Below are 27,680 nucleotides of genomic sequence, written 5' to 3'. Positions count from 1 at the left end.
TCGTTTCCTTCTCTCCCCTCCTCTTACTTAGTTTTGAATCAAAGCAAAGTATAATAACCTCACCCGTGCAGCCCCCTCCCCTCCAGAGACCGCAACTCTTGTGCTCTGGAATACTTTATCTGGAATAGTTACCACCAAGACCCACTTTAAATACTGACACTTGATGGTAAGCTAGGATTCCTGCTCCACTGACCTGGAGAGGAGGAAAGACTGTGATATAAGTGATTTTGGATATGTACTCTTCGCTCATTAGGAGCAAGGCCATTGTCTCATATTTGCACTTTGTGCAGGTAGAGTGCCAACTCTCAAAAGTCCTTTCATATATTTGCTATATATTTCGCCTTCCAGTGTCTTCCCCAACCCTGGTGCTGGTCATAACTTTTAAAGCAGTGCATGTGAACACACTAGTATTTGTAATAAATAAATAAATAAAAAGCTGTGGCTATTTGAACTGATCTCAGTTCAAGGAGGACAGCCAAGCTCTTGCCTTTGCCAAACCCTTGATCTCTTAAGGTGCTTACATTCTCCCAATTTGCAGAATACTCCCCCTTTGGCTGGAGAATTGGTATTGGAAACTCTGTACAGTAGTTCTGTGCATGTTTACTCTGAAATAAGCCCCACTGTGTCCAAGGAGACTTACTCCCAAGTAAATGTACCAAGGATTGCCAAGACAAAGGCGGCAATCTTGATTCAGAGAGGCATACAGAACAGCCTCTGTGTGGTTAGCTGGGTTTCAAAGCTCAGGTCAGGGACTTGGCTGTAATTGCCAACAAACTGTCCAAACCCTCCAGGTCTTTAGTCTTTGTGGCAGAGTGTTTGTAGCAGCAACTCAATATTTCTTTAGAGCAAGACTGTGTGATCATTTCTGAATCCAGAGCACAGAGCTCCACTGTATATGTTGGGGGGAAAGAATTCCAAAGCACATGGAAAATCCAGCTCTCTAACCAGGTCAGTTGCTGAGTTTTGTGCAGGCTTGTTAAAAGAGCCCTCTACCAACCTAGCAACAGCTTTATGCCACTGGTGTGTTGTGAATGACCAAGGGGGCTGTGCTCTTGTAGGTGTTGGAGAGGCAGGAGGGTAGAGCACCTCCTGCAGTGATAGTTGTTCACTAGCACATGTGTTTGATGTCTAGCTACATGGAAGAAACAGCATGAAGATGAAAATTAAGGGAATGGGTTGGAGGCACTCCCCAGATTCAAGTTATTATTTAAATGTAGCTTTTGGTTCTTGACTGGGCCAGGACCCTCAGACTTGTATATTTCCAGCTACAGGTATGAGCATAATATGCACATATCTTGCACAAACAGGAAATGATGTGGAGCCATAGCTGGCAGATACGAAGTTTCTAAAATCTTGTTCTGGAATTGATAAAAACAAGAAATTGACAGCTTTCCACTGTCCTTTGATTTGGTTAGATATTTAGAACCATTCTTTGGAAAATATGCCTTAAAACATATAACCTTTTTTTTTTTTACTGTGAAATGGCATTTTTAAGCTAAGATGTGAAACCAAGAGGACCAGAAACATGCATTCATTTCTATAGTGAAAGCTAAGATAGTGATTTTTGCAGAGTCCCAGAGATTTTAATCAAAAACTCTGTGTTGCCTTACTGCATACCCTTGTGTGCTTATTTCAGTGGCACAACGTTTTAAAAATCTTAACTGGCATTTAGTTGTGGGTCCTTTTTGCAATGGGAAAATTTGTGTAATCATGAAACCTGCTTCCAAAACAGAGGCTACAAAAGGGTTGGGTGTGGGCTATTGTCTGCATTCCAAGAGCAAAATAATTGCCACAGAAGAGAATGGAACTAAATTTCAGCATATTTCAGGAAATCTGGTTCTGGTTTACAATTCCATTCAGTACTATATTTTTAAAAGCCAACTTTATACAAGAATGTGGGGTGTCTTCAAAATATGAATTTTGCTTTATTTTCTTTCACAAAGGGGAAATGTGACTTAATAGTACAGTATTGATTTTGGTTATCCTTCCCCTTTCACTAGTGATCACTTTCGATTTTGGTAGAGCTACTTCAGATTTACACCTCTGTGATAAAAAATGTGAATTAGGCATCAGTATCTGACCTTCCTGTTTCTAAAGGGTCTTTTCAAGAACTACTAAAAGGGCACCAATCTCTATCCCTAAAAAGGGTCACTACAATTACGAGCATCATAAATGTGTTTAAAACAATCAAGGAATAATTCTTTGTATAAAGTTGTGTTAGTAATAAGTCAAACTTGTTATTTTCTCAGTCCTAATATGAAATGACGATGCGTGAATATTTCACAAAATTGCTTTACTTTTAGATGTTTGAGAATGATTATACAGCAAAAATCATAGGCTGAAATACTGAGCCTATTTCAGAGGTGAAACTGCTGTTAGATTGTACTGTACCTAAATTAATCACAAACCTTTTACTGAGCAGTCTAGTGGATGAATGAATTCTTATAGAGCATGTGCCTCTGTGTGTATTTTGGAGAACGTGCTGTTCATTTTTTTAAAAGTGGTTTCTTGATTAACCACTACCAAGAATTTGTGATCTTGATGCTGTAAGGTGCTTAAATGACTACAGAATGATCCTCTACAAGAGATAGAAGTAATATTTATTCTGTTATGGTGCTAATCCAATTAAGACTACTAAATAATTTTTTTAAAAAAGTTGCATAGTGTTGGGCTATCATGGGCCATGCAGTGGTGGCCCAAATGCCTCATATGGCAGTAGCACAAGGGTACACAACCTGTGCCCCTCCAGATGTTGTTGAACTACACCTTCTATCATCTCTGATCACTGGCAGTGCTGGCCGGGCTGATGGGAGTTGTACTCCAGAAACTTTTGGAGGGTTGCAGGTTGTGCACCCCTTCAGTAGCGGATTGTGGTGCTGCAATAACATTGCTACATCAGTGCAGCACCTTGAGTAAATTGCAGTGTTGGCCATGCCATAAGTTGCAGTGTTTCACCAGCACCACTGTTCTTCTACATATGGTAATTCTATTGCTATTACAGTGGTACCTCAGTTTACTAACTTAATGTGTTCCAGAAGTCTGTTCTTAAACCGAGGTGTGCTTTCCCTAATGAGGTCTCCTGCCGCCAGTACCCTTTCACCATTTGGATTCCATTCTTAGACTGAGGTAAAGTTCGCAAACTGGGACACAACTTTCGGTTTTGCCGAGTTCGCAAACTGAATAGTTCTTAAACAGGGCTGTTCTTAAACCGAGGCACCACTGTATAAGTCACACAAAGGACTGAGCCATCAGAATGCACTCTAAAATGTTTGAGGTGCAAAGGAGTTGCTCTTGCACTCGTTCTCGCAAGCTGTTGCAAGAAAATAAAAGATGTTTAGGGGGAAACAGTGACTGTATTATGCTGCTTGATGATGCTCTTTACCAAATTAAGGTAAATTCCAAAATCTTGTGTGTTAATAGTATGTTCAAATTAGGATGTTTGTTAGGGTGATAATGAGTTCATTGAAGATGGCTATTGAGCTTCCTAAAGCAAAATGTTCTTATTTTCCTAGTATTTGAGTCTTTTGACCAATAGATACAGAAGTTTCACTCTTAGATGCAGTGCGAGGTGCTAGGAGATCTAGCAGGATATTCAACTTCTTTCACTAATGCGGGAGTAGGGGTGATGGTTAAAGGGGAAGCTTGAAATAAAGCTCTTCTGCAATAAACATTAAGGGCACATTTTTTCACTGCTGTAGGATAACTCTCTTCTCAACTTCTGGATGAAGTGTAAATGACGGACCAGTGCAACCCTGCCTGGAATCAAAGTTATCAGTCTGATCTATTTTGAAGGTTTGTTGGAGCTAGTAACCTTATATGTGCACTTTATAGCCTTCAGACTGGCAAAATATAAGTAGGGGTCTGAACCAGGCTTCCATAGCCTGGTGCCCTCTAGATTTTGTTGGACTACAAATCCCATAATCCCTGATCATTGGCCATGCTGGCTGTGGCTGGAGGGAAACAGGTTGGTCTAAACCAGGAGTGAGGAATCTGTGGTCTTTCAGACGTTGTTGGCACTCCCAACTTCAATCGGATTTGACTGGCATAGCCAGTGGTTGTGGATGATGGGAGTTGTAGTCCAACAACATCTGGAGTACTGCAGTTTCTTGTCTAAGCCATGATTCTCAAAGCCTACAGAGATAGTCAGTTGCTAAGAGGCTCACATTTTTCTCTTCACCCACACCCTTTTAACAAATGTTTTTGAGTGAATAATGATGTAAGTTTCTGAATGTACATGTTTCACCAGTGGAAGATACAAAAGCTGACATTTACTGTCTTCCCATGCCTTCTCCTTATGGTAATCAATCCTTCCAGGAGACAACTTTGCTTGCTGCAGATGCCACTGAGAACTAGTTCACAGGCAAGGTAGTTGAGGGTAAGGCTGCTGGCCAGCACGTTCTGTGGAATGCTGCATCAGTTGGCTTCTCCAAGGCTCCGGATGCCTTACACATTACTTTTAAAAGTTGCTGGTGCCATAGTGAGAATGGCAGTGAGCTCTACCAGTCAGACACCACCTTCATGGTTGCAGGATCAGTGAGAGTACTGGAATAGCATGGGGTTGGGCCAAGCACCCTCAGTAGTCTCATTGACCCTGCAATCTCATAGCTAGCATCTGATTCACATAGCTGTCTGTTGCTTTCACCCCCAGGATCAGTAATTTTGCAAATCAAGGTTAGAGCCACTTGCTGCCAATGCATAGGGAGTCATCGGGGGGGGGGGGTGTCATGAAGGAACCTTGGGTGGTCCTGGGCCTTGGAGCTCAGCTTGCTAGTTGGGTTATAGTGGCACCACTGGCTCGGATGATCTAATGTTTTCCTATGCAAACAATTTCTTCTATGGAGAAAGCCAAGATGCCAGAGTGATATGGTATTGTGGAAAGGTTCATTCAGATTCACAAGCCCTCCACCTGTCTTCTGAAGTGATATTGACCCACAGGTTTATCACCTCCATGGGATGTGGGCCTTAGCCTTGTTTTGTTATACCATATTTTTGCTCCTTTGAATGTGGGCCTGTGTAGCCAACATCCTCCTTTCCATTGATTCAGATGTGAGTAAGCACCATCCACTGAGCCCATCAGTCATATATGTGGGGCCTAGGCTTTCCATCTTCTTGGCTCAGAGCAGAGACAGTGACACAAGATTTAGATCTACTTACTGGTGGCCTGCGAAGGCATTGCCTTTGGTTGAGTGTTGGCCCTTTAACATGTGTGGAAGAGGCTCAAATGCAGTTAGAGAATCATAGAGGTGGGAGGGACATTGGCTGTGGCAATTTAAATGTATCAGTACCACTTATGGAGACTTGCCTGTGCAATGAAGTGGTGTGTCTATTGGAAGTAATTGGGAGACATATGTGATTTGAGCCATTGACACCAACGGATCTGAATTCAGCTGCTGTTGTGGTTTTGTTGCTGACTAGATATGCTGATACAGAGGAGGATGTGGATAATTAAACACTCGCTATAGACACACTCCCATCACATCCTGCTCTCATGCGTGCAAGCATTTAGAGAAAACCACTGACGGTGTTTCTCATCACAAACCTTATGAGGGGTATCTCCCCAATCTGGCAGCTGATGTGCTCTTTTACTCAAAGTGGCATGTACAGTGGTAAGGAAACACCTCCTCCTGCAGCCTGAGTCAGCTTGCTAACAGTGCAACTGGATGAACAATAATTTCCTATAGATGAACGCTGCTGTAAACTCTGTTATCAGAAAAGCAAATGTGCACACTATGAATCTGTGCCCAGTGATCTAATATAGGGAGACTTTCTTTGAAGCTGAATTAGTGATATATAAAATCACTAAACGTGCAGGGTGGGGTGACCAAAGGCTAAGTTCATTCCTATTTTACCAGACCTATTTGCTGTCTGACTGTAATCTGATGACTGCCTTCTATGGTGATTGCTCATGGGCCAATTGTTATTTGTAAAAACATTCATATCAAACTGATCTGATGGCCCGTTTCACCGTGACCCTTGAAAGTGTGCAAAGGATGGTGGTGTCTCAGTCTGTAGGCAGAGTCGTGACTTGGTGGCCAGTGGGTTGTGTATCCCCTGCAGAGTTTGTAAGGTGCAGAGAGGAGAAAGTGGGGAATGATGACGTAGGATGTTTCATTGCTATTTCTTTATAGTGGGCTTCTCTGAAGGCCTGGTGCAAATTATAGATCCTATTAAAAAAGAAACTAGCAAATTATTTAATGAGGAAGTGAGGACTTTCTTACTCCAACAGACTTTTGGGAACTGCTTGCTTTTAATGAAACGGCTGGTGCTGTGCTGTTTATATTGTACTTAGGTGTAGATTTTTGATATACTTTATAGTTTTTAATTCTACCAATGTTTAATTGCTTTTTATGATTTGAAAAAAAAAGTTTTTAGCTGGTTTTTTTTAATCTGTAAGCCATATTGAATCCCTGTCATGGATAAAGGCAAGACATAACTAAATATATGATGAAGATATTTGTTTCTTAAGATAAAGCTCTGCTAAAAAGACATTGTTCCTATTTTCATGTTATTGAGAGAACACCAATGATGTACCAGCAGAAAGTTCCAAGAGCTGCTTCATATGCTACCTATAAGCTGAGCGGGGGCACTTCCTTTTCTTTTTTCCTTGTTAAATAGATGAAGGACTGAAGGTGAAATCCAGGAGTCCTGCTTTGCATGTTACACCAGAACCGGGTGAAGAATATTTGGGCATCGTTTTTGCTTCTTTCTTACATCTCTTAAAAGCAAGCAGAGTTGGGATGATGAACCGGACAGGAGCAATAGAGACTGTTTCATCTTCTAAAAAATGGAATCCAGGAATTGAAGGGTAGTACAGGGAAATTGTTTGATTGAGACCCACCCCCAACCCCCCAAAAAACGAGTGAATTGAGGAGGTTTGCAGTGCCTCTTCCACTGCTGCACAAGAGTTGAATGAGCCTCTCTGCAAGAGTATTTTTCTTCAGCTTTGCAGACTAACAGAAATTCAAATATCCTTGATGGAGGGAGGGATAAGTATGGGGAGGGGACAAAGAGCTTTAGATAAAATGCACTTTAAGGTAGGGGGTGGAAAGTATGAAACTGCAGCAGAGACAAAGTTGTAAACTGAAGGGGCCCCCTGGGATTCTGATTTATGCAAGTATAAATACTTTGCTGCAGTGATGGCTGTCATGTGGATTCTATAGGCAGGTCAGAGTGGCATCTATTGAAGCTCCCTTGGGGGGTATTGCTGTTGAAATTGCTTGTGCTTTCCATCCAAATGACAGAGGCTTAAGCTGGAATTAAATGAGCTGTTAAAATTCAAAATTGGTGGGAAATCTTAACCTGTAACTGATGGAATGTGCTACTGAACCAAGTTTGAAACCTGCTCCTGTTTGGAGCCAAAATCTGACTCAATTCCAGTTTGAAGAAGCTAAATCCAATTTGCAGCAGCCTAGAGACACCTGTATGGCTGTTAATATCTCCTTAGCTGAGAGACAGCTCCTTGTATGCCTACCCTTTGCCTGGGGCAAGTAGCAGTTGGCCAGGAATAGCATCTAGTAATCAACTGCCCCTCCTCACCCTCCCAGTTGTTCTGCTCCCCCCCCCCAGTGCTCTCCTCAGAGTGTGATTAGCCTTTTAAAGCCCTTTAAGGACTGACATCTCCATCTGGCTGGTCCCTCCAGCTTTCGCAAGCAAGCAAGCAGGCAGAAGAGCTTATTTATTGCATTTCTATCCTACCTTGTTCTCCAAAGAGTACATGGTTCACCCCTCCTCCTCAGTTAATCCCTACATATCCCTGCAAGGTAGGTTAGGAGGCTACAGCTGACTCCAAGGTCACCCAGTGAGTTTCAGGACTGAGTGGAGATTTGAACCCTGGTCTCCCAGGTCCTAGTCCAACACACTAAGCATTCAGTGATTAGCTTATATGTCTGAGTTTCTAACACCGACTGAGCATGGAGCAGTGGTGGCGAGCAAGAGGCTGCTGGAGGAGTTGCAGCTGGCAGGTAGACCCAGAGATGGGCAACTGTCTTCTCCTGCATGCCTGCAAGTCTGTTTAAACCTGGGAATTGGTCTTCTTTCCAAACTGAGGTTTCCTCTCTTGTGAGCAACCTGGAGCCTTGCTGTATTTGGAATGCTGCGTGCTCAGGTGGGAGTGCAGTTCCTGGGCTGCTCTCTTGGTTTCCTTTATAGCTGACCTTGTTCCAATGCCAGATGCTGACAGGCTAACCTTCCTCTGACCTCCATTTCTGGAGGAAGATGCTGATGACCATCTGGTGCACCAACTGGGTAGCTTAGTTGTACAATTGTGGCTGGCAGAGAGATCAGCTGTCAGCTGACTGGAGTAGTACAGGGGAAGATCTTTAGATCTGACATTCATTTAATTTAGCACTAATAGACTGGAACAAGGAGGAGATCTCAAGAGGAGAGAGCCAGTGGGTTAAAAAGCTGTTCACAGCTTGTCTTCTATAGACATTGGAATGAAGGTACTCAGGCCAGATAGTCACTGTTTGACTCCTATTTACATTGTCTCTTCAGCAGCCTCTTCCTTCCCATCATGTACATTTAGGTTGCTATCAATGCATATTTCTAATCAGGGTGCCAACTTGAATAAAATATTGATGGGGGGCAGATAAGCCCTGCTCTGCATAATCAATCAAAAGATGTGGTGCACACACACCATTTGAATAGCAGTGCCCATCAACTATGCGGTCCTGGCCTCCTCAAATATTTTATTGAGGGGGCTGAAGGGGCCTTTGCCCCTAGGAATTTTCTCCTATGTTTCTAATGCTTAAAAATTAGGTTGGTTGGGTGCCTGTGAGCCTGGGCTTTTAAGTATATCCCTCCAATAGTTCCTTGATCAAGTGTCTGTGTGGTTGGCAACACTTACCTGATCTTTTCTAATTGCAATTTCCCTTTTTGTTCAGGGATTTATGGTAGAGAGAGAGGATACTTGGTGTAGGATGTGGCAAGGAATAGGGAGCAGAAATGCGGATAGAAAACACAAGTGGTGCATTTGAGCACCAGAAGCATAGCACCATCTATCTCACCAGTTCTTAACTTCCACTCAACACGAACACCTGATGATCACCAAATGCCTCCTGAGCCACAAGCAAAAGATTCATGTGATACCCTGACCTAAGGTCAACAGTATAGCTAGCCTCTCGGGTGCCTGGGGCGTTTCATGTGCCCTGCACCTGGGGGTGAGGTGAGCTAGGGCAGTGCGCACTGTGCAAAACCTCTCTGCTGCCTCCCCCTTAGCTGTAGGGTGGCTGAGGGAGAGGCGGTGGGCAGACGCAAGCCCCACAATGTCGTTTCAGGCAGCGCAGAACCTGCAGGTACCCAAGCCACAATGTCGTTGTGTTTGTTGACTGAACTAAAAAGTTTCATGAGCCCAATTTTTAAATTTTATTTTAAAAACGCATATTTTTGCCATTTTGTCACACACACCCCAGTGATGACACTCTGTGCAGCCCACACCCACCGCACCCCCTTCCTATGGCACTGCCTCCAGTGCAGGGTGAGGTGGTGTGTTTTCAAATGTCATACAAGCAAGGGGAATATGGGTTCTCCAAGAAGTGCTGGATTTTATTTGAGAGCCATTGATGCTCTTTCGAGGTTCCTCCAGCGGCTTTTGAGGGGACTGCAGGAGAGAGGAGACGAAGTCCTCTGTGTGAGTGGAAGCCTTTTCTGCTTACGCGCAGATAGCATTGGCTACATCCTACAGTATCAATGTTAAATGGACAGAGCATCGTTTCACTGTTTTTGTTGGAACTGGGGAGGAGGCATTCCTGCTTGATTCCTCTTTTGCCATGTACCACTTTTTAAAGGAATTGGGGGCAGAAATCAAGGATCTGGGATTTTATACTCAAGACAGGGTAAGCAGTTTACCACAGCTGTCCTCTGTTGCTACTGCAAGAGGGAGAATGAGCTGCCTAAAATGTAGAATGCTCCCCCCCCCGAGTTCTACACCCCTTACCCAAGATTTGTAGATGACTCCCTGTGGGGACCACATGTCCCTAATTAAGAATCACTGGTCTGTCAGCCTCAAAAAGGAATTAAAAGGCTAATGCAGTTCATGCCTTGCTTTATTTTAAGATCCTCAAACCACTCCTTGCAAGTAAGACTCTGTAAGGGTTACCTTTCCTAGCCCACTTGCTCCATCCATAGCCTGCATTAGTGATTTGTGCCCTGTAAGAAGAAGGAATCCATTTTGTCTAAAGCTTTTATGCCTGCTTGCCTGGGGAAGATTCTTACTGGACTCAAGTGAGTGGCTGCTTGCAAGTCTGTTTTAAACCATTGTTTGGATTAAAGTAGTTGAAGACAGTGTCACTCTGACGCCCCCCCCCCAAATTTGCTTCTATGGTGGTTTATCCAGGGAAGAGGGAGGCAGTGGTACGGACAAGCAATAGTGAGAAGTTGCTTTAGCTGCCTGGCCCAGTGCTCCTCTCATCACTGGGCTTCTGAAAGAAAGACAGAAGCCATGATAGATGCAATCCTGACCCCAGGCCTTGATAAGCTTCTGACGGGAGCCCAGGTGAGTGTGCTCATCTTCTTTTCCTTAAATATCCCTGCAGTGTATCCCAGAGGCATGGTGGGGGAGGGGAGGAAGATGGCATCCACTGGCATTTGCCCAGCCCACTGCTTCCTCTCTTCAGCACGGGGCACTTAAAATATATTTAATTATGCTGTTGTCAGTTGTGTTGGGCCCTCCTGTTACAACTGACAAGTGGGTGCTGACAGATTGTTGGACTCCAGGAAGGATGCCAGAGAATGGGCACTGGTTTTTGGCAAGCGATGGACGCTGTCTCCGGGGAGTGTGATGTTCACGTTTGCATGTACCTTATAGAACAAATGGGCTTCTGCCATGGCGAGGCACAGTCCAATTTATTCTCTGGTTGTGGCCCACTTTGCTGATTCTCAGATCAGCCAAGGGGAGGATGTGCAGAAAGGTTAATTGCTTGTTAAATTAGCCAGTTCTAAGCTGATGCACTTTGCATAGGCTGAGGGCTGGGTGTGTGTAGTATCTCCTGCTGTCTACTGAATTGTTTCTGCAGTATCGACATGCAAAAGGTTATGATAACTGGCAAATAAGCTGTTGCCTTCAGGGCTGGGCTGGGAAAAGGTGTCTCATGGAGTTTTGGCATTTCTTGATTTTTAGGCTCATAGCTTATGTTCTCTGCAGGGCTGCTTGTGCATCAAGGTGGCTAGTTATTTGTATTTCGCTACACACTACTCACGGGAAATGCTGGTCTCCTGCCTGTATTCAGCATTGTACAACTTGGAGAGTTGGATCCCGACCAGAATAGCATTATGTCCCTGATAAAATAAACCTCTTTCTTATCTCCTACAAGTAGATAATTACCCTTCTCTGCCTAATTTAACACAGAGATTCCTCAGCTGAAATAATGAGGCCATTACGGTACTCTCCGGGCTGCAAAGCACACCAAGTCAATGGGGTGGAAACTGTAGCACACACCAGGTAAAAAATACAATTAAAATAAAATAAAATGACTCTTAATGGGGGTTGCCAGCACTTCAGTAGCTGGAGATTTCCCTGGCAGGCATTTCGCTGAAGGGAGTGATTTAGCACTTTAGGTTATTGCAGGAGTCAAACAGGAGACGGGTTTTATTTGTGAGGAGCTGTAAACAGCAGCTTTAATAGGTTCCCTTCCAGAATACTGATGTCCTGGCTGTCAGCAGTGGGGTGAAGGGGCATGGATTTAGGGAGGGGAGACCTGCCAATGTATGAATGAGAGGTTTAAGAGAGGTACTTGTTGGAATGCAGGGAAGCACAATGAGATTTTGGTCTGTCAACTACAGATGAGGCAGCAGTCTGCCTACAGATGCATTCTGGGTTGGTAGCAAACTGAGGAGCAATAGGATATGCTCAGAGCTGCACTTTCCCCATGCAATTTGTGGTTTGTTTTCAAACAAGGAGGGGACTGGGTCTGCAGTGAACCCAGTGAACGTATTCCCATCAGTACACCATTTCCTGGTGCGCGCTCTCTCTCTCTCTCTCTCTCTCTGTGTTTCATCGCTTGTGAACATATGAAGATGCCTTATGCATAGTCCAGATTATTGGTCCTTTCTAGTCCATTCATATATGCTCTCTGGCAGCAGCAGACAGAGGTCTTTCTGAAACCTGCTATCGAACATCCTTTAGCTCATGGGTGACTAATTTGCTGGCTATATATGGCTCTCCAAGTATTTTTTCTTGCTCCCTGCCACATAACTCGCAGCAATTTAGCCAAGGTGGATTTCAAAAATATATATATTTACAAATCAATAACATCATTCTCCGGTCATGTTCTGCTTGCTCCTCTTGTTCCCCTCCAAGTTTTGGAAACTTAATTGGCAGTACCAGTAGCTGCAATACCACCCTTGGTCTGTAGCCTGCTGCTTCTTCATTTGTACAGCACTTCCCCTGGTGCCTAGTATTCTTGGTTGCTCTGCTTCCTGGAAGGCTTCTGTTCTCTTCAGAGGACAATGGATCTCATCTATTTGCTTCCATTGTCTCAGCAAAGCCGCCCACTGCTGCTGCTTATGATGAAAACTGCTGCAAGGAAAGGTGAGGAGGGAAGATGCCATGGAACGAGGCTGCATTCAGAGCATGTACTCTGCCACTGGACTGTGGCTGTTCTCCTGAGCTCATCTGCCTCATTAAAGAGGCACAGATACATTTGCAAAACTAGTGTAGACTGAATTTAACATCGTGGCTCTTCCTAGCGTTGCTGTATCTCATTCCGCCTCATCAGAACTTTGTGTTTCTTTTCCCTTGTTGTGGGTTATTCAGAGGCAGTAGGGCTGCCCATAAAGATGTGTTGATGTGGCCTGGTTTCTGTTGTTTTTCTAGACTTCATCTCCCTTCCTCAACCTTAATGAAATGGCTCTAGTGAGAATCATGCGCTGGCAGTTGTTCCTACTTATCTTTTGTTTTTTCCATTTATTTCTCCTCGCGGAGACCATTGGCTAAACTTGAACAATGATATAAAAGCGTAATTGTCTGTATTTCTCAAGATATGAAGGGGTAGGTATATGATATACATGACTGCTGCAATGGGGTAAGATTGCTTGCTCCTCCCCAGAGTCGTTTGTGTGTATGCTTACTTCATAACTGCCAACAGTGTCTGCCTCAACTAATGCTAGATGCCTCCTTCAGTAAGAAATTGGCATTATTTTTGACAGTTTCTCTACTGCCCACTGGGCATTGAACAGCAGCTGAGTGCTGACTGTCAATCTTGTTAATGTGTCTCTCTGCTCTTGCTGGGCAAAAATATGAGCTGTATCGACCGTTGCTGTTGCCTGCCCAGTTGCTTGTGCTGCAGAAGAGTGTTGCTATGTTGGGGGCCCCTGCCTTCATTGTGTCTTAAGTTTGGGGCGGGCTGAGGGGTGCTTTGACACCACATTTTTAAAGGGCTTTATGATTTGTCTCCCCGAGCTTGTGGGGGCAGGGGAAAACTGATGGCTGATCCTCTCATTGTAAAACATAGCAATCAAATATGTTTCTGGTTTCCTGTGGTGAATAGATCCTTTGGCCTCTGAGAAGAAGTCTCTTCCATTAGCTCTCAAAGTACAAGTGTAAATGGGTAAATTGTGATCAGGGCCTGTGATGCACAGGCTGTACAAGTAGCGTACTCTGCTGACTGATACTTTGTGGAATGACTAAGGCACCTTTCCCAGAAGAAAACCCTCCTTGTGCCACCATAAATCTCCATAAGATAAAGTGCTTCATCTTTTGGATCAGTTCCCTGCCTGCTCAGGGTTCTGCATAATTCAGAATCCATTGTATCTTGTTAAAAGAGTAGGGTGAATTAAGTTTGCTTGCATGTGCATAGGGAAAGACAAAAAGGATAATGATGACTACTGCATTCCTTGCTTACTTCTCATGGAAGACTTGCCTCTGAAATGTATTGAAGCCCCTATTTGCAGAACATCAGTGTCATCCTATTCCCTGTAAATAACCTGATGCTTTAGTGGCTGTTTATCAGAGTTGGGAAATCTAGGGAATTCCTGTGCTATAAAGAGTAAAATTGTACGGCCATTTCTCCATCCTTAGCCCACTTATCATGCCACAAAAGTGGAAGAACTTATTGTAATGCTTTTTTAGCCACAAAGTCTGACTGTTTCACCTTATGGCAATTAAACACCTAAAGCTAACTTGCCCTTCTGTGGCTTTACTTAATCTCTTTAAAGTGAGAAAAGCATTATTGAAACACCTGGGCTACTTACCACGGCAGCGAGAAGTTTGCTGATGGGGTTCCTTCTGTTCTGATATAGGACACCAGCAGTTTGCTGATCTTCATCATATATGCATTTTTTGGGGGAGGGGATGGACAACTTTTATTTAAGCTGCTTGGGGTGGCCCCCCCAATCATTTCAGTGCACGTTGCTATCAGGGTTTGTCATACCGCAGAATCAAGCAGCTCTACCAACTTCAGTTGCTTCTTATGTCGTATGATTCTGTTTGAAAATGTATGTTGTGGGGGGTGCAATTTGTTTTCTTTTTTCTGTTGAGGGCTAAATTCCCTGGGAGTAGATGAGGTTGTGGCCACTGATGGGTAGGGCCAGAGCCAAAAGTGGGTGTGCTATCCTATTCTCATGTTTGTATGCAGCTCTTAAGCCACAGGTTTTCCACCCCGTGTTAAGTCCCTGTCTTAACCTGCTCAAATATTTTTACATAAGCTCCTAATCTGTATGGTTGCAAGGCAGGCTGAAGATTTTGCAGCCAGTTTATAAAGACCCCAAAAGAGAATTTATAACTGCACGCACACACCCACACACCCACATGTGTGTGTGGATGTGTACATACTACTTGGTTCCTTGTCTGTCCAAAGGACCATAGTCCCTATTCCTACTCCTCTGTTACCACTGGTTCTTCTTTTCAATAATTCATCTGTCTGTCTTGTCTATTCTACATTATTCTTAACCTCATGTCAAAAGAAGTATATTGTACAATATACCTGCATGCTCAGGAATCTGTACATCCTAAGTCAGTGTTTCCCAACCGGTGTTCCGCGGCACACTAGTGTGCCGCGAGACGTTGCCTGGTGTGCCGTGGGAGGGAGGCGGGCGAGTCGGGCAGCGAGAGGCGGGGCGGCGACGGCGAGGAGAGGCCGCCCAGCGCGGGGCTCTCGCCGTCTGGCTGCCTGCGTGGCGCTGACGTCACGGGGCTGTAACATCGAAAGAAACCCGGGAATCCAGGCTGCGGACAGCCAAACTTCGCCTTTTCTCTATGGCCAGCTTTCATCCTATCATATGCTAATACGTCTACGGTTGAAGCTGCGGAAGGGCGGAAGTTCCTGCGGGGAAGAACCGTCCGGTGAGCCCCGTGATCTTGGGAAGCTGAGTTCCCCCCTTGAGAACCGCCCCTCTCCCGCTGCCCTTCTTCTTCTCCGCTGCCCGCGTATGGTCCCGCCGCGTAGCATCCTCTCGGCGCCCAGAGCCCGGGGGGCTTCCTGCTTGCCATGGCGAGCGGCAGCAGCCTGGCGGCGGTAGCTGGCGTCGCAAAAGCTCCCGCCGCTGGAGGCCCCTTTGCACCCGCCGGCCGCCTGTCGGCCGCCTGCTCCTGGGAGTGCCGGGCGGACCTGGCGGGAGTCCTGCGCCTCGTCCCGGAGGGGGAAACCGACGCCTGCGAGCCCCTGGGACCCCCGCTGAACGGGTGAGGAAGGCGCCCGAGACTGGGGGGGGGATACACACGCCCCAGGTCGCGGGCCTTCCTGTTCTCTGGAAGGAGCCCCGGGAGCCGTGGGAAGGAGGCGAGGGGCAGCCGAGACAGGGCCTCGAGGGGCTTGGCGGGGGGCTGCCCCTCTTCCAGACACCCCCCAGCCCCCCAGAATGACCACCAAATGCTGAACAAGCATCAAACAACCACAGAGGCTTCCGCGTCGTGACTCAGCGGGCAGAGTGTAGGTGTGTTTTTGCACGAAAAGGATCCCAGGCACATCAGTTCCCGACGTCGATCCCTGCCTTGGAAACCTTGCAGAGCTCCTGCCCTCCAAGTGCAGACCCGCCGCTGTCAACTTTTTCCACATTGAACCCAAACACATTGCACTTGGGGGACCAGCTTCTTAAATCTTTGGCCATATAGTTTGCACGGTTGCACTTGGCACTGCGACCCAATTTGGATCAATTGGAAGACCAGTGGGTGTAGCAGCAGCCTGGCAAGAATAGGCTCTTGTCCTCATTCCACTTTTTCAATCCACCCTTCCCCCTCTGGGGTAGCTTTCTTACTTGCTCTAGAACAGTGGTTCCCAACCTTTTTTTGGGCCATGCCCCACCTAAACATCTCTAAAATCCTGCCCCCCCCATGACGTATAATTCTTATTATTCAAAAAGTGAATAAGTAAAAAGTGACCTTTCCCCATCTGGCATGGTGGTGTGCCTCGAGATTTTTTTCATGAAACAAGTGTGCCTTTGCCCAAAAAAGGTTGGGAAACACTGTCCTAAGTTATGGGTGAGGCTGCATTGGAAGCATCATGCACCATCAGCCCAGATCCACAAACATATCCTGTAATAACTCTGGTAGTAGAATGGCATTTCTGACAGCACTGACAGCTCTGAAACAGAGCAAATTATCCTGGCAGTTGGCAGGCTTTCTGGCATGTTGGAGAGTTGGTGGACTGCCTGAAGCTATCCCTTGCTTCCAGATGCCGGTCGTATTTTGTGAACTCACAACCCTTTTCTCTTTCTGTTCTGCCAGTCAAGGATACCTGCACAATCACTCCGTCTGACTTCTCTCACAGCTCTTTACCTCTTCTTCATTTCTGTGACCCACTTAATTCCTGCCTCATTGGCAAATACCTTAGTCTTTAGCTTGGGTTTCTCAGGTGAACTGCTCCTGAATTGGCCCCCTGTAACAAGCCCTAGGCTATATCTTGACATTGAAGATGGAAAGGCCAGGGGAGGAGAACACCATTCCTTTGATGAAATCACAAGGAGCTTGAAGAGAACTCCCACTTGTGCCTGTAACATGGTGGCTTCAATAGTTTGTGTCAGTGAGCAGGTGGGATGGGAGCAGTTAAATTTCAGGAAGCAGTTTTATTTTTGCATTGTCTGTCTCCTTCTAGTCGCCAGCATTTGCTCCACATGGTATGTACCCCTGATAGGAGGCCCGTGCAATATATGCTTGTGTGTTTAAAAAACCTAAAAGGAGGTGTTTACTTCATTCAGATGTTATAAAATCAGACATTACCAAACCCTACCACTCTTCCAATTTAGAATACTTCAAAGGGCACCCATCTCAGTAACAAACCCTTCCCAGCGTGGATTCCTTTTGCTAATTTGCCCATTTCCGCAACAGACAATGCTTTTTCCTAAAGCAAATCCCCACTATAGAAAGGATAACTAGATTTTCCAACTCTGTCATAATCTTTTAACTACAACCATCAGATTTTTTTTTTAAAGTAACAACATTACTAGTTAAAGGTAACAATATTACTAACACTTGGACTTACGGTAATACTAGTTAGTACAGTGGTACCTTGGGTTAAGAACTTAATTCGTTCCGGAGGTCTGTTCTTAACCTGAAACTGTTCTTAACCTGAAGCACCACTTTAGCTAATGGGACCTCCAGCTGCCGCTGCGCTGCTGGTACACAATTTCTGTTCTCATCCTGAGGTAAAGTTCTTAACCCGAGGTACTATTTCTGGGTTGACAGAGTCTGTAACCTGAAGCGTCTGTAACCCGAGGTACCAATGTAAAAGAAAATTTAATACCCCCAGTCTTTAACATGGGGACCCTATTACCACATCTGCAAAAAATCAGTGCCGTATGTTGTACTTAACACTGGAACTACATTATTTTATGAATGACATTATTTAACTGACTAGGTTTCTAGTGCTGAGGTGTCATCTGTACAGAACTATATTTCTCTCAAATTTTGAGGACTGGGAGAATGATCTGATAGATTCATGTATTGAGTTGATTCATGTCTTGAGTTCTAATCCTTTTCTATTATTGGAATGTCTATAACTAGAACTCATTTATTTTTATACCTGCCTTCCTTTAAGCTAGTTCTCAGAGGCTGCTTATAAATCTTAGATAGCAACCCTCTACTTGAAATGTTATTTTCAATAATCTGGTCCATTTACTGGGTTGGAGTTTGGAAACTGCTTTAAAGAGGGCTTGTGAACCAAATGAAACTGTTGTGGAAATATTAACTAAATTCACCGTGAAGAGCTCCTTAACTGTATCAGGGAGTGATGACTGTCTGTTCTAGAAAAACAGACTGAGAGGAAGTTAGCAGCCTGATAAGATCAATATTAGCTCTGGCCCTAAACAAACCCACCTGGGAGAAATTGTCCTAACAATGTTTTCAAAAAAAATTAATAGCCATTTTTCTGTACATTTCCCAAAGGGTTAGACTGGAGTCAGGTGATTCCAACCCCCAACCCCTTTTCTTCAACTTCAGAAAGAGTTGAAAAAAGGGCTTCTGTTGGAAGCCACCCAAAGTGGCTTGGGCAACCCAATCAGATGGGCGGGGTACAAAAAATAAATTATCATTATTATTACATGATTGTGTACGATCATCCCACTTTCACTTCTGGTAACATTGCTACTTAACCTCTCTGGCCATAGGTGACAGTGAGAGAAAAACGTGTATGTGCAGGTATGCATCAGGGGTAACTGGTGCTCTCCAGATGTTGTTGGACCAGATCCTGCCAGGATGGCCAATGGACAGGGATGGTGGAAGTTTTAGTCCCTACATCTGGAGAGCAGCATTTTGGATACCCCGGGCATACATCTTGTGAAACCAGGCCTCTGCAAAAGCCCTTACAACTCTCTCAAAAACTGTTTTCTTTCTCCAGCCTTGAAAATAGATCAGGTGTTTACTCTTGTACCACAGACAATAAATAAATTTTCTCTTTCAAGTTTTTTGAATGTTAGCAAATAGTTTTCATTGATCTCTAGTAAGGCCATCATAAACATGCTGTCAGTTGCACAGAATTGTAGGCTGTAGTCTTGCACTCATTTAATGTTTAGTTTGTTCCATTGACATCAGTGGATGCAAGCGTTTGTAATGGGATATAGGATGGCAGCTGTGGAATGAAAAATGAACTAATTGGTCTTTTGCTCCAAGGTTCTCTAGAGGTGTCCTAATTAGAACACGTACTATAAGTAGTCGTATTCATTGAATGTGTGCTTATTATAGGAGCATGTTGTCTAGTTTGTGCCCATTTGACTGGCAGAATACTAACTTTTCTTGGAACCACATCTAATAAATTGGATAGCATCATCAGAAGTGTAGTATAGTATTTAATTGCTGAATATGTGTAGCAGATAGGTAGATGTCACAACAGATATGTATGACAACAGAAAAATGTTTCTGGGTGATAAAGTGATAAAGAGGGGGGCATTTTTACATTTTTAAGGTTTCTGGAATTCTTTGATATGCATAATACCAGATTCCATAAAAGTGAATTGTACATGGAAAGCATATTGTATGCTGTTTCTTCAGCTGTTCTTAGGTAGGTTTTAATTGTATTTGTTAATTTAGATCAGGCTTCCTCAAACTCAGCCCTCCAGATGTTTTTGGCCTACAACTCCCATGATCCCTAGCTAGCAGGACCAGTGGTCAGGGATGATGGGAATTGTAGTCTCAAATCATCTGGAGGGCCGAGTTTGAGGAAGCCTGATTTAGATGCTTTGATTGTATTTGGATATTCCATTGGGCAAACCATTTGGGATTTATTTATTTTTAAATGAAGAGCAGTTTATCAAAGAAAAAACCTATTCATAAACAATTCATCTTGCTTGCTTTCCTCAACCATTATCAGGGACTGAGCTCTCATGCAAACAAACAGGGAGAGTATGCTTTCAAGAGCCACCACTGGTCTGGCAGCAGTGACAAATCTGTAGCTTTTGTCACATTATGCACATATGGCATGAGCTTGAGGATACTCTACAATAATATGGTTCTGTGACATCCCTGAGATATATTTTGGCTCTTTAGCATATTTGCAGTGTATAGCCAAGATGAGAGAGGTTTGGGTTAAAGTAGCTAGGTAACAGGACCAGTGGTCAGGGATGATGTGAGTTGTAATCCCAAAACATCTGGAGGGCCAAGTTTGCCTATGCCTGCTATTGATAAACAGGTACCAATAAGGCAGGGGAAAATTCAACCTAGCTACTCCATTGATCTTAGGTATGGGAGAAGGTTCCTCCCAAGTTGTTTTGGGTTTTATAAACAAACATCATAATTTTGAATGTGGCCTGGTGGTAAACAGCAACCAATGCAACTCCTTTAGGACTGGTGTTATATGGACCCTAACAGCTGAGCTGTCACATTTTGCAGAAGTTTCAGCTTCCATATGTCCTCGCACACAAAGTGCATTACTGTAGTCTATCTGGTAGATTTACCAACACATGGATTGCTGGGAGGAGGCTGTCTGGGAATGGCCTAAGCTGGTAAAAGGGGCTCTTAGCCATCAAAGTCACCTACACCTCCAGTGGCAAGGCTGAATCCAGGAGTCTGTGAACCTGCTCCTTCACTCAACATCCGAAAAACCAAAGAGGAATGCAACCCCATCCAAAACAGGTCTTCTTCCTAATTCCTATTCACCAACTGTTGGAAGTTGGAAAAATGAAGATGCAGGAAAAATTGAAATACAGTAAAGAGCTGTCTTCTATAGAGTGTTTCATAGGAACTTAGGATGCTGCCTTATACCGAGTCGGATCATTAGTCCACGTAGCTCAGTACTGTCTACACTGACTGGCAGTGGTTCCCCGGGGTTTCAGGCACAGAGTGTATCCCAGTCCTACCTGGAGATGCAAGGGATTGAACCTGGGACCTTCTGCATGCAAAGCAGATGTTGTACCATTGAGCCATTGCCCAATCCATGTGTGTATTGCCTGTCAGCAGCTCTTAAACCTAGCGTTCAGGCATCTCTTCCATATATCAAAGCACGTATGCACCCGCCCACCACTAACATGCCAGCCTTATTGTGCAGCTCTGTCTCATGGGCTACTTATTTCCCCTTCCTATGGCTTCTCATCATTCTATCCAAGTGGGGAAGCTTTTCACAAGCGCAAGTGAAGACATTTTTATATAATCCAAATAAATTGTTGTGCTCTGCAGTGATAGCATGCTGTGCAACAATGGTAGCAATTTTGAAAATAGCAGATACAATTGCAAAGGGGGAAAAATCTTTTTTGTTAAGTTGTTTCCTTGTCCCTACTTTCCCACTTCCAATGCAATTAAGATTAAAAATCACACACTAGGGAGGTGTTGTGAAGCTCTGCTCATGGACTCTCTTCTGCCCTAAGGTGCCAAATCCTTGGCTCTATCAACAGGACGTTTGTGGCGTACAAGATGTGCATGCGAAGGTAGTGCAGGCGAAATCTTGAAATGAATAAATGTCCCGTCTTCTGATGTCTTTGAAACTGCCTTTAATTTTATATCTTTTAGACATGCTTCTACATACAAGCTGAAGGTGAGTGTGTGTTTATTGCCTTCTAACAGGTTTCTAGTTGTGCATGTACCTAATTTTGTGTGTGTTCGCGTGTTTAAAATCAGAAAGGGAAAAGAAATGATAATAATTCTCACACAGACAGATGCACAATAGTGGGTGGTGCTAACATCCATATGGCACTTTGGGTATTGCAGTAAGTAGGCAAGGTATAAATCAAGATGTCTGCAAAGTAGCATTTTCTAATTTCTGAATGTAATATCTTTTGGTCTGAATATAGGCCACACTCCCCCCCCCCTTAAATCTGGCCTGTATAAAACCGAAGCATGGCCTGTAATTGCACTATTAAAGGAAGAGAAGCTGTGATTTAAGGTATTTCACTTTAGGGGTGTGGCCTATATTCCAGGTTGGCTTGTATTCAGATCAATAGGATATTTAAAGCTTTCCCATAATTACTGCCTTACATCTGAACTAGCAGTTTTCTGCTCTGCATTTGGAGAGCATCATCCACATCCTGGGGTGGAATTCAGTATCCAGCTGTTCCAATCGTTCCATCAACATAAGCATTACTTCTAGCCCAGTGGAACAATCTCCCCTCTGCTCCCCCAACACACTGTTCTGGGGGTTCTGCTGACCCTCTAGAGTGGATTTGGGGGAGGTGTGGGGGGCCCCCATTGCACCAGGGGAGTCCTTGTTCTGGCTTCCACTAGCAGAATCTGGCCCTAGACCTCTTGGGTTACACACTACTTGTCCAGTGTCAATCCCCGGCCCCTTTACACAAGTGATACATTCATAGAAGGAAGGTGCTATCTCTTAATGTGCAAAAGCATGCATTCAAAGCTACGATGTTATAAGAACTGGTAATAAGACAAGCATAAGGCACTTTAATGGCAGGCACAGCCCTCGGATTTGGCTCAGGCAGTCAATCCTGGATTGTCTGGGGGTCTCTGGGTGATTCCTCTGCTTAATTTATCTCTGTGCAAGCTGCTATTTGGGAATCTATCTTAGAGGTGCCTCCTTGTCAGCCTCTTTATGTCAGTCACTAAACTTGAGAAATCTGGGTGGGACCTGGAAAGTAAAATATCTGTGTGTCAGCTTTGCAGTGGGTTGACACCCTTCTGACTTTGGAATGGCTGACCTACATTAGCTGTCTAGCAAATGCTGCAAAGCAAGATTGGAAGAGAATAGAAGAGTTGCAGGTTTGAATGAAAAAGGGCCTTTGCTGTTGTAGCACAAACTGTGTGTGTGTAAAATATGTGTGTGTGTGTATGAAAATCCACTTTCCGCTCTTATCATCTCCAAGAGCTGCTTGTTGCAAAGAAGGTTGTTGGAGCAGCTGGAGGGATTGTGTGCAAGACAAACAATCAGCAGACATTCTCTGTGTTTGAAAATTAGATTGAGATACAATAGTCAGTTTGTGCATCCTGCTAAGCTAAACCATGGCTTAATGCAAATGAGCAAATATGCAGGTATACAGAGGGGTGTAGCAAAGCAACTGTACTCCCGATCAAAGTTGCTGCAATCTCCTCTTAGTGAGCTCACACACCTGCTTATTTACTAAGGCAGCAGCAAGGAAATATCAGGCCTGGGGGTCAAATACAGCCCTCCACACCTCACTGACTGCTGGAACTGTCCCCGGACTGCACACCCCTCCCCAGACTGCTCCATGCCCTCCTCAATTACTTCTGCTTAGCTGGCATGTGTCCTCAAACTATGACAATGCCTCCTGCTTTGCCTATATGGAGAAACCTCTTGTCTTTTGCATGGCTGGAATGTACAAGGGTCAGAGTGGCACAATTTGCCTGTCCACCACTGGTACATGGCCCCTGGAAGGTATTCAATGAGGGAATGTGGTCCTCACCACTGAATAAGTTGCCCAGGTTGCTCTTTTGCCACTTCCCACTCTACCTTTTCCACATCTGAAGCAAGACCCACCCCCACCCAAAAAGAAAAAAGAATTGAGAAAGGTTCCCTACTAATCCATGTTTTGGATTAGCCTTATATGAGAAGGAAGGTGATCTCTTGTTGCAGAAGTGTAGCTAGTAGGCATGTTAATCCATAGCATGGCCTTCTAACCACCGTATCCCTTAGAATACTCCCTTGAGGGGGAACAGGTATTAAAGCGTGCAGATTAGGGCAGAAAGTATTAATAATAATTGATGAATAATGAATAAATGTGTCAGTCCCATGTGAGAAGGTGCTCAGTTCAAATGCCATTTCCACAACAGTCTGTATGCACCCCATAGTTCAGGAAATGTATTTAAGTTAACTTTGCAGAAAACATACGGTCTTTTGGTTATTTCTTGATTAATATATACAGTTATCTTGATGGCGTATTCTCAGAATATTACTTGTATTAAGCTGGCATAATATTTATTTTAATTGGTCAATTTAGCTGGCTAAGTGCTAATCAATTGGCTAAAAACACTTCATCAGTTACTGCGGCTGCTTTTTAGTGCAGAGTAAACAGATAGGCATGCAAGCCTTTACTCCCACAGACACACATTCCAGCTGAAACTTACCAAACCATATTCCAGAGCAAATTTACTGGTGCTCATTTTAGTTAAACTGGCAAAATGATGGGCATGCAAAAATAAAAAGGGTTCCAGTACCATGTTATTAAGCAAACTAAGGAAACTTGTTTTAGATTCATAAATTCGTGAACGTTACCTAATTTTCTGTGGTTGACAAGGGTTTGTCACATGGCTGTACTTTCTAGTTCCTACCTGGAAGTAGGAAACAGTGGGAAATCTCCCTTGAATGAAGCATATCTCATGAGGTCCCAGCACTGCACTAACCACCTGCAGGATGCATCTAGCCTTGCAGAAGGAATAGTACTGGTTTCAAGATATAGTGTGCTGCTAGGAGAGCCACAAGCTTCTCCTTGACCTGGTACTCCTCTTTTTCTAACTTCCTTTCAATTTTTTGGCGGGGTTTTTTTTGGGGGGAGGGGGTCTTGGCTGAGATGTGGAAGAGGAAGAGGTGGCAAAATTGTTATCTGGGCAATTGACGAGGCACTCAAAAGACAAAATGAGGCGTGTGTGCTGTATTTCCTCCTTTTAGCAAAATAATGAAGGGAGTCCCATGAATGTCCTTGGAAATGCAGCTTCTCCCATCCTCTGCACACACCTTGAAGAACTAAAGCAGGAAGCAAGCTTTGCGAATCTAGGCACACAGACTAGACATTGCCTACACACATGCCATTTCTGATTTATTACCCAACCTGTGCTTCAGTGGAAGACCCCCCCCCCAACCAGCTACACACCATGGCTTCCCTTCAGACATCTATTTCAAGTAAACTCCCTGCTTCACTGTTTGGTGGAATACTGAGCAGCTTCTGTATTACCAGGATTTAAGCCTGCAATGAAAGTTGTTACACAGGAATATACCCTGAATATACCTTTGGACTTCCGGTCGGTGCCAGCGCTTAATGGCGGTCCTGCCTCCGAGCTCCGGAGAAGGACTGCTTCGCAAGTTCGGGTCTTACCCGCTACGGCGAGCGGGGGACCCCTAAAATCTCAGGCGCTGAAGCCTGAGAACAAGGAGACTCGGTGGGCACCTTTGCGCCCCCCGGTACCGTGAAAGAGCCTTTTTAAAGGCTACGGATCGACATCGGGAGTGAGCGCGGTGCTGAGAGTCGCTACCCAGCCTGCGAAGTGAAGCCGCGTCGCCATAAGCGGAGAGCGCCGATTTCTTCCTGAAAAGAAAATCTGGACGGAATTCCCGTGAGTAGGATTTGAAAAACAATTGGGACCCTTTTAAATCTTGAAAATTGAGCTAAAAGCGGGGGATTAAATCAAGGAAGTCTGCCTCCCCCCGACTGCATGAAAGTGAAAGCAACGGAACTTTAAACTTGCATCCGATGAAACCCGCTCTTTAATTAACCAAACCGGGCACTGAGACTTTAGATCTCCCCTCTAGCTAGCAGGGCAGAGGGGAGGTGAATGAGACTTTAAAAACTGCATGATTTACCTGAAGTAAAAATCCTCTGCTGTCTCATCTATTGAAAGTACGAAACGGTCTGCCTTTTCAGAACAATAGGTCACTGAACTGACTTTTGCCTGCAAAGTGATACTGTGATACAAAGTTCATATAGTGATTGGCTACAGTGTATTACAAGGAGAAACAGCATAAACTGGGAAACTGTGGCAATTTGCAGCTACAAGCTTTTAGCAATATTGACTTTGACTGTGTTAATCTCTCTTTTCTATACCTTTGGACATTCTCCTTTGTTCTTGTACTCGAACACTTTATTTTATGGCCATTTTGATTTGCTCCCCCTAGAGGGTAAAGTAAAGTTCGACACGGCCTAGGACAGTGGAACTTTCCAACAGGAAACAGCTCCCGTGGGAAGTGACCTTGACATGAGTGGCGCACAAGAAGAGATTGTCACAAGAGCCAAAATTAGGCAACAACAACAACAGCTGCAACAGCAACAGACAAAGAAAAGAGGCTCAATTTCAGCTGCAACTCCAGGACCAGCAGGAACAACAGAACAGGAAAAAGGAGCAGCTGCCTCTATGGAAGCTGTGACAGACGCTCTGCTCAAGATAAATCAAACTCTGGAGTCTTTGACAAAACAGACTTCAGAAAATACACAAAAATTAACAGAAATATCAGTAAGATTAAACCAGAACACAGAATCTATAAATAAATTGGTGGAGGAAAACGCTACTACACGTCAAATTGCCGAAGATGCCAAAGCTGTTGCTGGAGAGACGCAAGAGAAATTAGAGCCGATTGCCAAGAAGGTCTATGAGCATGATGCAACTTTGGCCTTGTGGGAGTTACAGAGAAAAGAGAGAAATTTGAAATTAAGATCGATCCCAGAGAACGAGAGAGACAATCTTGCGGAATACCTGACACGGGAGTTTGTGGACTGCTGGGATCTGGAGGAAGACGAAATCAAAATTACAACAGCTTTTAGACTGGGTAAAAAACAGGACAGAAAGACCCCGAGAGACTGCCTGATTACATTTAGATCCAAGGAGGAAAGAGACAAAATATTAGGACTACATTTTGAAAAGGCCCTGCAAATTGGCAACTCAACTGTACAGATCTTTAAAGACATCCCAAAATATATCTTGGACTTAAGAAACTTCTACAAGGACCTGGCTCTTTTGTTAAAGAAAAATTCCATCCGCTTTAGGTGGGAATTTCCACAAGGACTGTCATTTGATTACAAGGCAAAAAAGGTGAAAATAAAGACAATTCAAGATAAAGACAAATTTTTGGCAAGAAATCAGGAGGACTTACAGAAGGGGACTGTGGATGTACTGGCAGAACAGAGGAGAGCACTAGATATCCTGAATCTCTCGATTGGACAAAAACCACCACCATTAGAAGAAGAGCAACAACTTGGAGCTGTTGGAGGAGCCTTAAGAAAATAACAAGATGGCTTTGCAATTCCTTAGTTGGAATTGTAATGGGCTCAATGGGCCTTTGAAGAGAAGACAAGTATTCCATATATTGAATAGAGAACAGCTGGATTTGATATGTCTACAAGAAACTCATATAACTAGAGCCCACAGGAGACTACTTACAAATAAAAGGCTAGGACAAGAATTTGTTTCATCAGACAAAGTTAAGAAAAGAGGAGTTGTAATATATGTGAAAGAAAAATGGGCTCCAAAAATGATATTTAAAGATGAACAAGGGAGATATTTGGCAGTGGAGATACAAGTACAAGGAGAAAAACTTTTAGTTGTTGGAATTTATGCACCAAATGAAGGCAAATCTGACTTCTTTAAGAGACTTCATGAAACCTTGACGGACTACCTGGACTACAATATGATAATTATGGGAGACATGAATGGCGTGGTCTCCACTAATATGGATAAGGCACAAAGACTAACAATCAGTAAGGAAGGGAGACTTCCTAAGACTTTCTTTGAAATGACTGATAACATGGACTTGATAGATATATGGAGAACAAGGAACCCTCTGGAGAGAGAGGGAACCTTTTTCTCCCAAGCAATGTTGACCTGGACCAGAATTGATCAAATTTGGATTACTAGTGGTATGGCCCCAAAGATTAAGAAGGTGGAAATCTGCCCAAAAACTTGCTCCGACCATAACGCCGTGAAGATGGAAATGAAACTTACAACAACTGGTCAATTTAGATGGAGAATGAATGACGCCCTCTTTCGAGACAAGGAGATCCTTATGAAGGCCCAAAAAACCTTAAAGGACTATTTTGAAATAAATCTGAGGGCTGACGTTGAGAAAAGAGTGATCTGGGACGCAAGCAAAGCGGTGATGCGAGGCTTCTTGATTCAACAAAACTCAATAAAGAGGAAAAAACAAAATGAGAAA

The 27,680-nt window shown here is 44.1% G+C and overlaps 1 protein-coding gene across 1 annotated transcript in view; it reads left to right on the top strand.

The window, feature by feature from the left end:
- The window catches only part of B4GALNT4 (beta-1,4-N-acetyl-galactosaminyltransferase 4), a 168,722-nt gene that overhangs the window by 375 nt on the left and 140,667 nt on the right, over window positions 1-27,680 (top strand). The window lies entirely within an intron of this gene.

Source organism: Podarcis bocagei, assembly GCF_964188305.1.
Source record: "Podarcis bocagei genome assembly, chromosome: 1".
Taxonomy (NCBI): domain Eukaryota; kingdom Metazoa; phylum Chordata; class Lepidosauria; order Squamata; family Lacertidae; genus Podarcis; species Podarcis bocagei.
The sequence above is the reverse complement of the archived record's forward strand: the minus strand, read 5'-3'. Positions and strand labels throughout refer to the sequence as shown.